At 27.6% G+C, this 19,186-nt stretch overlaps 1 protein-coding gene across 1 annotated transcript in view; it reads right to left on the bottom strand.

Annotated features, from left to right (window-relative positions):
* The window catches only part of LOC125810727 (glycine-rich RNA-binding protein 3, mitochondrial-like), a 193,882-nt gene that overhangs the window by 119,329 nt on the left and 55,367 nt on the right, over nt 1-19,186 (bottom strand). The gene's annotated exons all lie outside the window — the stretch shown is intronic.

Below are 19,186 nucleotides of genomic sequence, written 5' to 3'. Positions count from 1 at the left end.
TTCAAGTCACACTACTAGTTGTATTAGATACATGGGCATGTGGAGTTTGTCAGATTAAATGTAAGAAAGTGGAATTATGTACTGGCAATACTGCCTCACAGAAGTCTTTAAAGTCCTTTTGTTCAACCTTACACAATTTGACCTTATTGCCCTTCTAAAAACTCTATGAACATGAACATGATCATCATGATGCTGCCATATGGCATTTGGCAGATAATGCTTTCAAATTTCTCTGTGGGTTTTCATTTAATACTCTTAAATATATCTGTTCATCGAATTATGCCTCACTTTCACAGCCTGGCTATGCCTAAATATTTGTCTATCGTGTTTTTATTTGGAGCTGACTCGTTTACCTCCAAATATTCCTGATATATATCATGTTCCTTCTTCTTTTTTCAAATAAAATGATTCGAAGCCCCTTTCACTAAAATGTGCAACTTCTTATCTTAGTGTAAGACTTGGTGAGTAGTGTTACTCGATAGTTGATATTAATGTGAAGAAAAATAGCAAATAATAATCGATAAGCATTATTTCATGATATGCATTTGTGTGCCAAGTGGACAAAGCCGCCCTTGATCATATGGGTGTTCATCTTTTTGTGTACGAAGCTTTGCAAGTTAGCAATGATGCTTTTTTTGTTCCTTTTTCATAGTGTACGTCTCTCTACTGTTTGTTTATCCCTCTTAATTGAACTGCGATCTATTTAAAGCTCATGTGTCAGTGATTTTTACTTGCTGTTTACTGAGGTAAAATTTTGCGGTTGTAAAAATTCTCATTATTTCTTTCATACGGTGACACTTTTAAACTTTGCATTAATTATTAGTTTCATCTCCAAATTATTAACAGTTTTAAAAAACGTCATTTACTTGACTAACTGAACTCAAATACACTCGAACTTAAGTCTGTTGAAATAATCTTACATGAGTCTAATATTCCCTCAGTTCCTAATTATTTGTTCACTTTTGAATTGACACAACTGTTAAGAAAACAATGATTGACATAGTGAATTTTCTATTTTAGCCCTATTAATTATGAAGTTGATAAATTAAAAATTTTAGATTTTCAATAAATTCTACTTTTTTCAAAGTAATTAATTGAGGATCTAATAGATAAAAAAAATTGTCATTTCTTGATTTGTCAAAATGGACAAATAATTAGAGACAGAGGGAATATAATTTAACCGGTTATTATAAGTTACTTGATCATCACTTCAAGGTTACTCATCCACACTGTAGTTAAACAATTACTCTTACTTAATAATTATTAGCATTAAAGGGTTCTAAAGGTACATATTGTATTATACTAGCAAGTAACATCCATTATGCTACAAATTTCAATTCAATATTATGTAATGGCGCTTTGTTTATTATTTTTGGCTTATATTAAATTAAAGAACCCAAAAGGACCGCTAATTATTATTTTTTGCTTTGGTCTAAGGTGGGGGCGTGTTCGGGGATTGAATAAAAATTAGTGCCAGTCGATGCTTCTTTTGTTTTCATATTCATTTTCTTATTCTTGACTATATACACAATAATAAAATTATTAGTATTCCATAAAATACGTTGACTGGATTTTAAAATGAATTGAAGAAAGAAGTCGAAATAACCCCGTAATTTCTAGCTTATATACATTTTTTTAACTAAGTTTTCTCTAATAGTAAATTCCAAATGACAAATGAACAATTTATCATTTGATGACAATAAAAACATACGCGTTTGTTCAAGTAGTAGTAATAGATAAAAGGTCCAAACAGTACCAGGGCTTGTAAATGGCACTGTTTCAAATTCACTCTTTTGGTTCATTGACTACCAAAACTAAGGTGCAGTATAGATATTTTGATTAAATCAGTAAAAAAAAAAAAAAAATAGTCTTTCATTATTTTAGTAAGAATTTGTTTCAAGCTATGCATACAATAGTAAATGAGTGAAAAAATCATGTTTTATGACACAAATTTTCCGTTGGTCTCCCAATCCATATAGAACATCAAAAATTATTTTACTATGGACCTCTTTGTTCAAACAGCTAGTACAATTGGGATTGCATTGACCAACAGAACTAACAGTGATGTTTCTCATTGAAAATTCAAAGAAAGAATTTACTAATAACTTGTTTTCTAATCAATGTACTGATTCTAAGTATAATATTTATTATTAGCTGTGTGATAATTTAACGCGTTACAGAAAAATACAAAAGGTTAGATTGTTCTGGTAAGTACTACTACAAATCTTCAATTCCAATATCTACTATTTTCTTCAATCTTCTCTAAGCTAGCTGGTGTCTGTACTGAATATTTGTTAAATTGTCATATGCCTTTGCAACACATTTAATCCTTGTCGAGTTTTGTCACCGATGTATTCTTCTCAGACAATGACACTACTCAATTCAAGTTGCTATCCAAATATAATATTTGAGCTGATATGCTGTCGTGTTTGAGTCTATGAATAAATTCTTAATAGAAAGTGGTTTAATTCATTTTTCAGACAAATATAAGTGTGAATTTAGATTTATCGAATTAATAAATTTAAAATACAGGATACCTAAACAAAACAAAATAAAATGGTAATATCTAACTTGATAATCAATCCATCCTTGTCTAGTTAAATGACAAAATTATTTCTTTATCTTGTATATTCTTCACCGCTATATTTTAAGTAAATTATTGTAAGGTAATTAGCTTGTTCATTGTGGAAAATATTCAATTACTTTTAAATCATTAACACTTTTTTTATTAGTTGGAGCTATTAAATAATATTAATGGCATAATACTAAGAAAGAAAAAGTTAGGGAAGTTTTCAATTATCATTAAAATAGTCACAAAGTTAGCAAGAGATTTTTTTAATTTGGTAACAAGAACATAATTCTTTGATACGTTGAAAGTAAATATCGCTCCATTATAATAGCCAACAAATCATACAAAAGATATATATTACATTTGATAAAACTCCTTGCAACGAGCTCAGGAGATCTTTTGCTCAATTAACTTGACCGTTTCACTACCGTCAAGTTGAATGACCAATTATTTTAAAACGATTGCTCAATTAATTGGGTCCACGTAACCGTAACGACCTCTCAGTATATATTTACTCTATACTATATTTATACTAGTTGTAAATTAAACAAATGGTTAGTAGGCATTTCGTGCATATTATTTATTTCTAGCTCTAATTCTCTGCAGTACAATTATAACTATAATTATTAGTTTCATCCATGCGGATTCAATTATGTATGGGACGTATTTATACAACAAAAAAATGGACCCCATAGTATATTCATTCTCATTATTATTACTAGTATTATTATATTTATAGCATAAGCCTATAATAAAGTTGTAACGGACCCTATAAGGAATTTCATTTTTGGCCGCTATTACTTGAGTCATTTAGCTTGGAAAAGTACAATTGCGTGTAGTATTATTCAGTACCAAATAAAGCTAGCTCACTAGCTAACTATTATTGTTATTATTTTTAGGTTTCTTTGTCTTAACCATAATTATAATCTATATATATATGTCCAATTCCTAAAAATAGGTAACATAGCTTTTATCATTTGTGTTGGATTTAAGTGACTGCTTAACTGCAAATAGCACGACCCATGCCTATGTTGTAACATGCTTCCATGTTCTGTTGTTATGGAATTGTAGGGTTATCTTTTAAAACAAGTTTAATTAGGCCAATCCCCCCCCCCCCCCCCCATAAGCACAAACAGAGAGACTAATTAATACTGTACAATCGATATATATTATAAAATGTATTTATTTTTTCTCGTCTGTTGGAGAGAAGTTGGAACATAATTGTTTTTGATCGTTGCTTTCAAGTTTGGATTTTGACATTCTTCTTGCATATTTTTTTTTAAAAAAATCTTATTAAAAAATTTGAATCTGCCACTCTCCCATTTTACTATACTCGAAGATTTTTTTTAAGGTAAAGTAGAAAAAAGTATATAAAGAAATAGTAGAGAAAAAAAATTAGAGTCAAATTCGTAATACCTAATGTCTTGAAGAAATCGAAAACCTTCATAACCACTAAAAGTTGAAAAGTATGGACGAGCTTACCTTATATTAATTTTGAGGAAAATTATTTGAAGATGTTGGATATGCATGTGCGTTAATTAACTGTTATGTATTTAATTTGTTTTATGCATCATGAGGCTATATAGTGGTTAGGTTACATAGTACTATGAATGCGCACCTATATATTTGAAAGCGATCAACAACCAAATGGTTTAAATTTACCATTTCAATTGATTTATTTGGCTCTCACGCTCAATTACTTAAGGTAAATTCTCATATATTTTTTTCGTATTTAATATTTATATCAAATCACATTAATTTATCACGATAAAGTAATAAATTGATGTAAAAAAGTATTAGTAGTGATGATCATATATGTAAAGATACGTATATGTATTTATTGAATGTGAAAATTATGCGGTTAAGCAAACTTATACTACTTAATTACTCATCATAGCTATAGTTTGCTATAATTATCACTCGCGACTAACATTATACATTAATTACGTGGGCTGACTTCCAGTTTGTATATTAGTCACGTTTGTATATGTATAATTCGTCATATTTGTATAATTCGTAGCTAACAATTCTTTGTTTGATTTGTATTTGTATACGATTGTTTATATTTGTATATGACGATGATTTCCTTTGGTTTTTCAGTGTTGTCATCATATACATTCAATCTTTTTGTGAATAACTTTTTAAAGTTTGTATAAATGTGTAGTTTTTGGATTTTGTATAATATAATTTATATAACGTAATTTCTATAATATATTTTGTATAATTGTTTATAGTTTATATGTTTATGTTTGTATCAATTAGTTATTTCGAGTTTTATTATATTTGTTTAATTCCAGACTTTATATACAAAAATACGTGAATTATACAAATGAGATGTGAATTATACAAAGTATTGTCCTCTCTCGCTCGCCTCTTTCCTCCTTCTCCCAATCTCGCTCTCGCTCGCCTCTCTCCTCCATTTCTCAATCTCTCTCCCCAGAATGTACAAATACATATGTATAATATACAATTATCTAACCGATATACATATACAATTCACCTCTCTCCCACTCTCTGCCCTCTCTCATTCCCCTCTCCCCTCCCTCTCCCAGTCTCGATCGTCACTCTCCTCCCTTTAACATGTAGCTACGAATCATAATTAGCAAACTATAGCTATGGAGCGTATTATGCTATTTTGAGTGGCTATATGTGAAAGTTCCTCTTGTTGAATTAATGTGAACATTAAATGCAAATAAATATTTATCATTTACTTCTAAATAGTTACTTATATCACTATAAATATTTTCACCTTTTTTTGGTGGTCCTCTAAAACGAACGTATTTGGATATCAATTTATTGCTCTGGTTTAACAAACCTTTTAACTTTTCTATTAATTAATTTATTTATTATAACCGGTTTGACTCTCGTTGTGAATTGAAAACCCAAAAAGAAATTGCAGTACATATATCTAATTAATTGCTTCTAGTTTAACGAGTATACTCTTCATCTATATACAAAACAAAGTTGTAAATTCTTTTTAAAGAATGATCCAAATAATATTAGAAAAGTTACCTAGCTCTAGCTAGACCTAGATGGTCAACTCTTTTTTTAAGCCTTTAAAAGTGGTTGACTTTTATAATTAAATAAAAGGAAATTAAAAAAAAGATAGAGGGGAGAATTAGGCCCAAATTACTATCAATATTATTTGATGGAAAAGAGAGGGTCCTCAATTATAAAGACTAAGCATTAAACTAATTATTTAAGTCAAAAAAATCTAGCGTGTTTCTTGATTTTAGCTTTAAGTCATGTCATAATTAAAAGGGCGGATTAGGAGGATCAATATTCATGAGTTGATTAATGATTTTGGATGTCCGCAAAAACCTAGACATATTATCTGCTTAGTCGGAGACTTCGTGATTGGTTAATTAAATTATTTTTTTAATTAATATATTTAAAGATAATGAAAAAAAAAAACATGACAAGTAAAATTGATCTGGCCAAAAATATAATTAAAGCAACAGATGTAATTATATTCACTGGACTCGTAAATAAGGATAAGTTAATTATATTATCATTTTAGTTAATGTGTTTTTAAGTTAATTATATTATCCTTTTAGTTAAGTTTTAAGAGACGTCCAGAGATAAATATGACTAGTAAAATAAATCTAACGAATTATGTATGTAAAAATAATACAACAACTAAGTCTTAACTATAAGTAATTTCTCTGTTTTAATTTGATTGTGTGATTTTGATTTAATATGAAGTTGGAAAATCTTTAAAAATAAAAACTTTTGAACTTATGATCTATAACAAAAATTATAATAAATGTACTAAAATATTTTTTAATATTGTGGTTTATACATGTCATGTGAAAAATTAAAATTAAAGAGTTATCTAAAAAAATAAGCAAGACAACAAATTGAAACAGATGCGATATATATTGCCAATAATTAGTAGAAATTTTATTGTCATTCAAATTTAATAGATGTAAAGAATGATAAATTTTAGAATTGAAGTCTCTATCTAAGATTAAATTATTATAGTAATAAGTAGTACCTAAAGAGGGAACTAAAAGAAGTGATAGTGATAGTAAAAGGAGGGATACAATGCCTCCTATATCTTGATATCACATGCAAATTGGGAAGAGAAAGCATGAGGGATGTAGGAGTTTAAGATAGCAAGTTACCCCACAACTATACCTATACCTATCCTAATTTCTCTTTCTCTTTATACTATGTTCCAAGAAACCTTCTGCCCCATTAGTCTTTCATCATTGCCCACATGAATACCCTACTTATCACCTTTCTATACCATGTGCACACACACCCCTCCCCTCTAATTCTTTATTAATCATTCATTAATTAATTAGTGATCATGAATGACATCTGCCTTATATTGTATTAAAATAACTCATCACTTGATATGATTTTTTAATATGAAACTTGTTAACTAATCAAGGGCATTTAAGTTTGTGGCCTAGTGATTAATAAAGTAGAGTTCATATTTTAATTACGTATTAGATAGAAAATGTCATGAGATTTCTTTCTATTAATTTAACCTTGATGGATAGAGTAATTATCTTATATTTCTATTGATAAAATAATTGAGATACGTGAAACTAACGGGACATTATTATTTTGAAGAAAATAGTTGTTAACTTATTAACAAAGTTTGAATTAATAATATTGAAATGACTTTTCATTTCAAGGAAACTGTTTCACATTCTTTTGAGCTAAGCAAAAAAGTAGTGGAGATAAATTATTAAACAAAGCATGCTTCTAAGAGGGGTTGGCTTTTGAATATATATTGTAATACTGTACAAAGTCAAGATTCCATATTGTTGTTAATTATCACAAACATGATCACATGAGAGAGGGGAAAACAAGCAAGAAAGTTTATGGATCTGAGCTTTCCCTATAAGAAATCCACTTTTAGTATTTTTCAAATTAACTTCATAAATGAACCACTAAAATAATTCACATAATGTATACTCTTGCTCCAATTTGCCAATACAAGGAAATAATTCATCTTAAAAGTAATGTTCCATCCAAAAGAACTTCTGTTTCAAATTGTTCACCCACCCCACACAACACACAAAAAAATGTATCCCCTTCAAGTTCTATAATCAATCAAATTTCGACTATTCCGTGCTATATAAGTTAAGAGTTTCACTAATGTATATATCAACATTGTAACAGGAAAAAAAATTCTATAACCAAATAAATATATATGTCATGAATGTTATATTTTTTATACACGACTTCTAATTATTTTATCTTCCACATTTTAATTTTTAATTCCAGTACTTGCATTTTTTATGTAACTTTATCTGCCTACATATAAAAGAGAATTGTCCTGAAGATTTTTATCACTGGAATGATACGTTTCTCTAATAATTGGAAGGTTGACTTTATTGATATAAGGGTAGCAAAATAAAAGGAGAGACATGTTAAATGAATCAAAAGTGAATAAATGACTTGATACACTTCTTCATGATACATAAAAATCAAGAAAATCAAGTGATGGATTGAGGAGAATTAGTCCACCATAGGACCATTTGGGGTGTTAATTTGGACCATATTGTGGTTACTTTTGTGGTCTTCTATTTAAAAGATGGCCATTTAAAAAAATGTTTAAATTTACCTCTATATTACTTGAAATTGTTCAATTTTGCTATTCATTCCACCATTAGTATATTCAGGAATTTGTCATTCAAACTTTAAATTATAGTTTAACATGGTTACCTTTAGATTCAAGATGAAAACAAAATTGAATTATATACTTCGGAAGACGTGATTATTTTCGAACTTCAAATAACTAAGTCTAATTGTGAAAAAGACAGAATACATTATAATAAATATTTTAGTTTAGCCTCAATTCGCAACTAAACACCCTAATTTTAAGAATGCATATCTAAACATCTTATCTCAATTTAAGTTGATCCATAAACACATTTTTTCGAATGTGCATTCTCAAATTATGCATATATATTCTAGATGTGCATTCTTACACTTAAATCAATATAGGTTTAGATATGTATTTTCAAAATTTGAATGTTTTAATTGTTCGTTTAAGTCAAATTAAAATATCTATATGTATAATTTACTATGTGTTCAAAAAATCAGTCAACTTCTAAATATAAGGCCATAGAAAAGTATATAAATGAGCCACCATATGGGGGTGGGATGCAATGAAAAAGGAATATCGAAATTGCATATCATTGGGAATCCAAATTTAGTCATCAAAGAGAGCACATGCAAAGCTGGTAAAAATTGCAGAGAAAGAAGGCAAAGTGTCATCCATACTCATGATATCCCATTGTGATGAAAACCTTCCTCCCATATCTCCTCTCTTTTGGGATCTGCGTCTCTGTCAGAAAAAATAACAACTCATAATATCCCTCCTTACATGTGTGAAATATTACAATTTTTTTCAACTAATTTGGACGCGAAATCAAGATTTCAATTTTATGAGTTTTGACAGTTAAAATAATCTATTTCAAATGTTGATAACTTTATTTGAAATTTAATGTGTATATATTTAATTAAAAAATCATATATATATATATATATATATATTATGAGAAAAAGTTATTGAGTTTGGTTTAATTCGTAGCTGAACTACCTTAAGTTATTAAATTATAGTATTTGAAGTGTGCCAATTGGCTCCTTTTTTTCATATCTTCAAGATATTTTATCATCCTTTTAATTAATAACTCACATGATCCTAGTATCTTAATTATTACCTACTGGCACGTTCTGTTTTTATTCAGATTATATTCCTAAACATTTTACTATATTAGTATTACAAATACAAATGTTGGGGGTAGGTCAGGAATGAGGTAATGATCGATAATTTGAATTTCAAGTGTAAATTAAACTACCATATATAGTTGCAACTACTATTGTACTAAAGATGGAAAATGATGAAAATAATGAAATTGAGGAGAACTATACGTAAACATCAATGATTGATGGCAATGGTGAACAAAAAAGTCATGATGGACGATAATTGTACTGCAAATCAAATAGGAGTAGTAGTAGTAGATGATGAAGTTGCTTTGTTTTTCAATATTTTGGACCATGTTGACGTTGCTATGTCCTTTTATTTCTACATCATTTTTTGGAAATTAATACTCTCTCCATCCCAATTAAACGCGTTTTATTTTTCTTTTGAGTTTATCCCAAAAATAACGCTTTTCTCGATATTTAGTAAGTTTCCAATATGACAAATTTGAGAATGCAGGATTTAAAGGATTATACATTTTTAAATTAAGACCACAAGATTCAAATTTATTTATCAAGACACTTAAATTAGAACAGTGTGTGTACACATCTAACTACAATTTGTTATACATTTTTGACGTTTTGCAACTTAGAATTCGTGTATCATGATTTTGAGGATGTTGTATAGGGGACAAGAAGGTTTACCAAAGTAAACATTTGAACCACAAAGTCTTGCTCATTTAGACAGCAAAAATAATGTTAAGATGTAATATGATGGAAGGGTATAGGTAATGAGATGATTGAAATTTATAACCCTTTAATAAAAATATAACGGTAAGAGGTGTCTCACCCCTTTAGTCAAAATTGCAATCCTTCTATAAAAGATTGTGACAGATTTTATAGGATATGTACTATCTTGAGGTCAGATAAGTTCTTGAAAAGTTGTAACATTGGTTACCAGCTTAGCTAGCGCTTTTGCCCTAAAGCAAGTAGTATTTGAGGATAGATGGGGAAGAAGAATATTCGAATTGGGAGGGTCCCCTTTAGTGAGCCTTACGCGTAATGATTAATTGAACTAATAAATTTTGAATATAGGATTCATAAATAATTAAAAAGAAAAAATCTATAGTTATAGGACTATCATCAATTCTTGTAATAAGAGACCTTGTGCTTCATCCTGGCCATTATTAGTACATGCAAGTACACAACTCTTTTGTTTTTCCTCCTCTCTTTTTTTATTTTCAAATGACAAGAGTGCATACAACTCCAAAGAACATGCAAAACTATATAATCTTAAGAAAAAATCTTGATATAGTCCCAAAAAACAAAAAAAAAATGTTAGGCGTGTAATAATGTAGTATGACCTACTTACAGAGTTGAGCATGGAGATACATGTATAATTGAATTTGGCTCATTTCTTCCTTTTTTTGGCTGCTTGTAAAACTTATTCCCTACTTCCACAAAGTTGTAACAAATAATGCTAAGGCCCTTAGGGGGGCGTAAATCTCCTTGTTTCATATGGCACCCTCTCTATTATTATATTTTGTGGAGCATATCCCTTATTTTCACTCCACTCAAATGATTAACATTATCATCATCATAATCATATTCCAATTAAGCTCACTTGTGTGGACATATGTCCCTTTTTTTTCTTTCTATGTAGTTTTTAATCTACAAAAAAAAAAAAAAGAGACGATTATGTTTTATTTTTTATGTAATTACGCGATCCAAACAAACTAATGCAAAAACAAAAATTAAGATTATTTTGGTTTTTATAATCAGAGTATTTATTATCCATTTCTTTTCTATGGTTCACTTATGAGGTTACAATGAATTTTTTTTAATGATAATTCACAAATTTACAAAGTTGTTTTTGCACGGTTGGGTCTCTAGCTAGCGAAATTGCCTCATGAATATGGGCTTGTGAGCTGAAGATGGGCGGAGCTTGATCCATTCAAAAAGGCCCATTTGTTTAGCTACTACATTAACCAGCATGTCAATGCTCTTTGTTTATAGGAAAAAATTCAAAAAAAAAAAAAAAAACAATATTTATATGAGTTCATTAAATGAAACTACAACAAATTTTAAGTTTTACACATTTTCTAATGGTACAGTTATACCACACCCAAGAGTTATTATTGTAGCTTTTATGACAATAATAAAGAATACTAAATTATTTTTAATAGTGACAACTGATATATCTCATTTGAGCATATTAGATCATATCATTTTTATTTTACATCATTGGGATAATAAATAGGGTATAACACAATATTCTTCATTGTAGTTCAATATTAAATTTATTTTAACAATAATAAATAATAATGAATTATATTTTAAAGTACTTTTAAGATCATAACATTTATCACTACCAAAAAGGAAAAGCCATCTTGCCATTTTTGTACTTGTCAAATAAAAATATTCACTAAATGCAAAAATAAAATAAAAAATGTACATCATTACGTGTCTTTGAATTAATGTTAGGTAAGATTAACGTCTTCTAGAGAAAATTGATAAGGAGCAGTAAACACAGTTGGATAGAATTGATGGATTGATTTCCAATACAAGACTGAAATAGTTGAGATTGAAATGGCTAAATCATATATACCGACAATACAATATTAAAGTTGAACACATGATAGATGTGAGTTAAAATAGGAAACAAGTGGACAAGATTAAGAATGAACAGAAAATAAACTATCTACCTTCCAGAAAAGAGGTACAATTTACCAAAACAATTGATTAATAAATTATTTTTCACCAAAAAATGTTTAGAAGATATACTAGTGACTAAGGTTGATCTTTCGTATGGGAAGCTCATAGTTACTTCAAATTTTCTTGATATAATAGTGATCGTGAGTGTATTTTATCTATTTAATTTCAATTCTCTATTCATGATTGAATAGTCACCGTATTTTCTACTTTTAATTTTTTTTTGTTATATATTTTGTTATTCTTTTATGTCCGAAATTCTCCGACCATTTGATAATTTGATCAAACTAGCCAAAATAATTCACATTTTCAAAATTAAAGAAAATACAATTATAGTTGTGGACTAATTACATCAATTAAAAATGACAAAATGGCACAACATTACACCCTATAGACTAAATTAACAATAAATAGCCCACTTTTAATTTTTTAGCAAGAAAAAGACTTTATTTTATTTATTTGGCATTGAATAGTTTTTTTTTTTCTTTTTAAATGTATTTTTGTTCTCCTTATTTTTCTCAAACACACGTTCTAAAAAATTACTGTTTTATTATCCCTATTTTATCTTCTTTTTATTTATTTTGTCAACACTTTTAAAATAGAGTTCTTCTCTTTTTTATCTCCTTTTTCTCTTTCTAGAATTCTTTTCATACATAATTCTCTCCCTAATTTCAATTATTTTCCTTAATTCATTCTGTTTATGAAAATCAAATATAACAATATGTTTTTTCATGGATAGTTCTAAAAATCATCTTTATATATAATCTTGTTCTTGTCAAATTAATTTTTAAATTTCATGATTTGTAGAATTGAAGTTTTTTCAATTTTGTTTTTGCGAAAATTTAGGTTATTCAACCTTCTTTTGTTTTCTTTCTAAAATCCTTTTCATATGTATATTTGCTTCTCTTCTAAATTTTCACTTATTCTCCTTAATTTACTCTCTCTATGCAAATCAGATATAACTGTATGTTTATCGATTGATCCTTTCAATAATTTCTTTTAATATATAATTATGTAGCATTTCTTGCCCCATTAATTTTGAAAATTCGTGATTTGTGGAACTAAAGTTTTTAAAACTTTTTTTGGCGAAAATTCAGGTAATAGATTTTGTAATATTTGTTCTCAATTTCATGGGGAACAAAGATCTTCGTAAAAAATCAGAATGTTGATTTTGATGAATACAACCCAATGTATACCAATGAATTCCAATCTCAATTTAAATTAAAGTATACAAGTTTTTTATGTAAATACAAATCACTGAATACACGATGAATACAAACTAATGTATACATAGTGTAGTTACCGTATACATAAACAAAATCACATGTACAATTAATGAATAAAATTTATATATGTATCATATTAATCTCATTCTTGTATTCATTATAGTAATACGTATAATTGATGGTAATATTCTTATGTATACAATAGAAAGTTTATGTACACATGCTACAATTACTGTATACATCAATAAAATTTACACGTCTATTTTTATGAATATTTTTTTATGTATACATTATGTAATTGCAACTTTAATTATTGTATAATTTATGCCTATGTATTATTACAGTTTCTAATAAAATGTCATTTAATATTATTTGATTAATTATTGTCGACTATGTGATAATTAATACACGTTGGAGCATTACTAATACATTTTCTTACCTTAAAAGTAGTCACAATCTTTTAATAAGTTATTTAAAGAATTTAAAAAAATTCATTCCTTAAAAGTTGATGTAACCTTTTTTTAATGGGTTAATTAATATATATATATCACTTCTTAAAAGTAGGCAATCGATTTTCTAATAAACTAATTATTGTTGATTGGTAAAAAAAAAACAATTCATAAAATTACAATCAAATATATCTTTATGTTTCTGTAAATTGCGTTACTATTTTTTTTAAATAGACGGTTAAATAAAGTTGAGTTTAAGAATTTAAAGAATTTGAAAAGCTAACTTCCTTAATTATAGGAGTTAAAAACAAGAAAAAAAAATCCCACATCTCCTTAATTAATGCAGGTTGGTTGCACATGATAAAAAGAAAAAAATTATAAAAAGTTGGTTTTATTTCTTTTAGGCTAATACGTGCTAATTTTGTTTTAGGCTATTAATTGCTAATTAATATTGAGCTATATATTGTCAATTATATATAATAGTTGTATGTCTGTGTCAATTCCTTATTAAAAATTGAGTGTTTCTTTATTCTATGTTACCACAATATAAATGACAAAAGAATCAATTTATAGAAATAACGACTTAATCTAATACATCCATCAAATAATCAGTGTATTGACAAGATTTATTCGTCATAAAATAATAGTTAGTTATGAATTGATTTATGTTTTATATAAAATATTTGTTAGTATCGAACTAATTTGTTTCTCTAACAAATTGTCACATGATTATGGGCTCGTTACTTGAAGATGGACTGAAGCCCAGATTCATCAAGTCAAACAACCCATGTGTTTTGCTGTATTTATTTTAACAAATTTAACTGTTTGCCAGATTAGTTAGGAGTAATAATATTTCTCTTTCGATGCAACAATAAATCGAAATGGCAAACTCCCTAATACATTATAATACCTTGCTCTAACTAACTTGGTAATGGTCTTTTATTTATTACTATAAAATTATCTAATGTAACTGATTATTATGCTTCATAATTATATTTATAGGGATACTTTAAATTAATTACAGAATATACTTATGTTTTACATTTTATAGCAATATACGTTGATACATGTAGGGGTGTTCACGGTTTGGATAAAAACCGATCCAAACCGAAAAATCAAACCAAATTGATAAAATAAAACCGATTTTATTTGGGTTTGGTTTGGTTTGGTTTTAGACTTTTGAAAACCGATAGTATTTGGTTTGGTTATGATTTTATTCGAAAAAAACTGAAGAAATAACCGAACCGAACCGATGAATTATATACATATATTTTATTAATATACATACTTAATATATTATTTTTATAAATAATTTTAAAGATCTTATACAAATTTTCATTAAAATTTCTTTATAATTTACTTATTGAAAGCAAAAATACCCAAGATGAAACATTTATCTTATTGATTTCATGTATATGAGTGTCTATGTCAATTCTTTGTGAGACTGAAAATGTTATTGTCTCTTCCTTCTAGGCCAATATAGTGAATTTTAAAGCTTTATTGATAGTAAATTTAGTGATTGAAAGTTTAGTAATTTAAGTCATTCTAACTATTTTTCGTTTTGAATAGATTGTTGTCACTTTTTTCACATTTTAAATGAATTGTTTCTTTTATTTTTGTGTATGGTTAATAACCGAATAACCGAACCAAACCGAAACCGATAATCACCAAACTGATAAATGTATATTATATTTGGTTTGGTTTGGTTTTGATAATTTTAAAACCAATTAAGTTGGTTTGGTTTTGGTTTTGACCAATAACCGATCCAAACCAACCCGTGAACACCCCTAGATACATGTATTCCTAAATTGTATGCACAATTCTTGTATAACAATGTATATATGGTATATATATACAGTATATTAATGTATATATGGTATATATATGGTGTATCAATATATATACATTGCATTGTATATCAATATACTCCCTCTGTCCAACAATATTTGTCCACTATTGACTTTGTCACGTTTTAAAAATTATAAGTAGAAGGTTAATTTTACTATAGCACCCTTTGAATATAATAAATATAATGTTTTGAAAAATATAATAGAGAAACCACTATGTAATTAATGATAAGGGTAAATCAGGAACTAAAGTGTAAAATTATCCATTGATTATAGTCATTTTCCTATTACTTTATGAAATCAATGGATAATTTTACACTTAGTTTCTAATTACCCTTATCATTAATTATAGTCATTCTCTATTACATTTTCAAGATATTGTATTTATTATATTCAAAGTGATATAGTAAAATTACCCTTCTATTTATAATTTCTTAATAAGTGTGCAAAGTCAATAGTGGACAAGTATTGTTGGACATGGAGTATTAAAAAAGCAATGCCTATTGGACCGCTTAGAGTTTTTGGTTAAGCAATTTATGTATTTATTCATTCTTATATGTAGGGAAAACTAAAACTTTAACGCTTATCTTTTTTTTCTTCTCTAATTCTAAACTTATCCTAATTTTCTCCCTGTAGGCAACTTTATGTTAACTATTTACAGAAAACATTTAATTATTCAGCAAGAAAAACAAGGTCCAAGTGAAGTGATTAATCTAAAATACCTAAAAGAGGGGGAGAACCCCTAAGCAACCAAAAAGACATGTGGGTAACGAAAAAGGAGGTGAATTTTTTTACTGGATATATGTACATTGTGTAATTGGGAATTGAACTAAATAGAAAAAAGAAAAAAAACTATGGGAAAGTGTTATAGTTGACTGTGCTTTAGTTTTTGGACGGCAGGGACACCAATGTCCTAAAAGTATGACAGAGGGTATTTGCATACCATTTGTGATAGTTCGAAATATATTTGTCCTCTTTCCCTTAAAAAAAATGTTGAATCCTTTAGGATACATTTACATCGGGTTAAGTATTCTTAAGGATTATAATTTTCATGATCTGACAATATTGAACATAAATGGGGATAAACAGCTAACAACATATTTCCTTATTTTTTTCTGTCATATTTTACACTTGTCGTCCAAATAGCCGACTTTGATATCAAAATATGTCACTCAATCCTTGAGTGTTATCCTTATGAACGGTTTTGACACTGTTATCGTCAATTACAACAAAAAAGAGTTAGACAATTTTATCGTCATGTACTTTTTATTTCAATTTAAAGAACAAATTTATGAAAATTGTTTGATGATCGTAAAATATTTATACTGATAAAGATATTACTATTAGAGATTCAAAACAGCCTAACACTAGAAACAATTCCTTTAATCAATACAACATTCTATACATCATTATTAGCATATGTATATTTTGGTGAATAAAAGAAAATAGGAAAAAGTGTCATGAGTCATTATTCAACCACTACCTAGATCTAGCAACTATAAATGAGTTAGTTCAATTGCCCCTCATAAATCATAATTAAGCCGTACAGTGATATGGTTTGCCAAACACCTACCACCTATTTGAAGAAACGGCTAAATGAATGCTGAAACGCCCAGACGATTTCGTTAGTTATAATACTTAAATAAGCTAGCTACCAGCACAAAGAATTATAGAGCTTTTATTGCTTCTTTTTAATGCTGACATAGAATCCGAACCTAACGCTTTTTATTCGGTATTCGGTAACTAATTTAATTTGTATTGAAAGTTCTATTTTATAAGTAAAACGTTCTATAAAAAGCTTTCTATATAGAATTCGAATTTGAAATCTCTAATAAAAAATAAATGAATATCTACTGCATTACCATGGTTTGATTCTCTAAAAAGAAGTCACATGTAAGCTGATTTCTTTCGTTAATTTAATTAACAGATAAACGATTCATTGATAGACAGAATGATGCATAAGTGTTGGTTAAACTTGTAGCTTGTGGACTAAGCTATCAACATTAACTTATTTTAAGAAGTGGTTCTTTTTAAAAGTATATTGTTTTTAAAAATATTTTGTTAGTAACAGTGTCGGTTTTAATAATTAGTTGAATTAAATAAAACATTTTTTTCTTCAAAAAATCCTACTTCAATTATTTCGCATAATCATGTCTTAAATATTTTTACTTTAACCGTTTCTATCGCTTACTACTCCCTCCATTTCATATTAATTGAATTGTTGTGACATTTTTCATTTTTGAAATTAACTTAATTATTCAATTTTCAAGACTACTTTTAAGATGTTTTTATCAATTTTATCCTTCATTAGTTAGTATTGGAATTAGTTACTAATTAATGTTTAGTTTTTTTTATCATAATTTTGATAATAATTAATAAGGGTAAAAATGGAAAGTTAAGCCTAATTTTTATCTTAATCTTTTTTTTTTAAAGGGTGTGAAACACCTCAATAATTCAATTAATATGAAATGGAGGGAGTATATATTAAAGTACAGCATAAACATTTTTTTAAATGGAAATTTAATGGATAATTCCGAGTTCTATAAAGTTAGTTCTAATTGGTTTAGTAAATTTGATTTTTTTGTCCTAAAAATATATAGATTTTTTTTTTTTTTTTTAGAAAATCTATTTTCTCATGCTTAAAAGCTATCGTAAATTTTAGTTTTTTTATGAAAAACTTGGCCAGACACCTAACCTTTTCTAAACTAAACGTAATTTTCTAGAAAACTAAACACTCTTGACATTTCGGCCGAACGTAGCTGAATTTTTTTAGAGTCATCTAAATTTTTTATACAGAGTTGTTTTATATCTTTAAATCATTTAAATTTTTAATTATTATGATCTTTAATATTTTTACATATTTTTTAAATAAAAAAATAAATTTTAAAAAATTAAAGTTTCTATATCTGAATTCACAATAAAAAATTAAAAATTTAATATCAAAATTTCAATGATACTGCATAAATTGAGAAAAAAGGATTTTTTTTAAAGGTATTTGCTATAGGAGATCTAAACTTGGTCTAGAAGTCCTAAGGTAGTAAGGTAGATGTTTCAATGATACATTCAAATTCCTTTGCACTTTTCCACTCTTTTACCAGAAATTTGATAGGGACAAAGAAATCTAAAAAATAAAAAAGGGATAAAGCATAGATATCCCTAAGGCCTAAACTACAATTAATATAAATTGTACATATTTCTAAGTTATGATCGTAGTTTGAGCGATATCTAAATATTAAGGAGAAGGAAAAAGTAGATAATAAATACTAAACTTTGGTTTGTTCAGGAATAAGAGAACATCATGATTCACGAGGGACTTAAAAAGGAAATTACTCTTGTTTCTATCCCTTTTGTACAATGAAATGGCATATATTCTGTTTTTCCAATTTGAAATTTTTCATTCACCAACACTATACTAATTAAGCAATAATAATATATTAAGGAGTAAGTAAAAAAGAAGAAATAATTAAATCAAGTAAAATGAGATGTAAAGTGGAGAAAAAGAAGAAAAAACAGGTGTGTTTGTTAAAAGGAGCTTTCAATGTGAGGTGACACGAGCAACTTAGTGGGAAACTGCTCTAAGGTTGGCAAAAATCTTACTTTTAAACTCTATACATTTTTTTTTAAATAAAAAAATAAACAAAATTCCTAATTTTAATTTCAATTAATGAAACCATGTCCCACACACACTCCAAAGACCAAACTATACCATTTGTTCCC

This window comes from Solanum verrucosum, unplaced genomic scaffold (assembly GCF_900185275.1).
Source record: "Solanum verrucosum unplaced genomic scaffold, falcon-dt-bn FXZP01000032.1, whole genome shotgun sequence".
NCBI classification, from domain to species: domain Eukaryota; kingdom Viridiplantae; phylum Streptophyta; class Magnoliopsida; order Solanales; family Solanaceae; genus Solanum; species Solanum verrucosum.
Note: the sequence above shows the minus strand (reverse complement) of the source record. Positions and strands in the feature narration are given on the sequence as shown.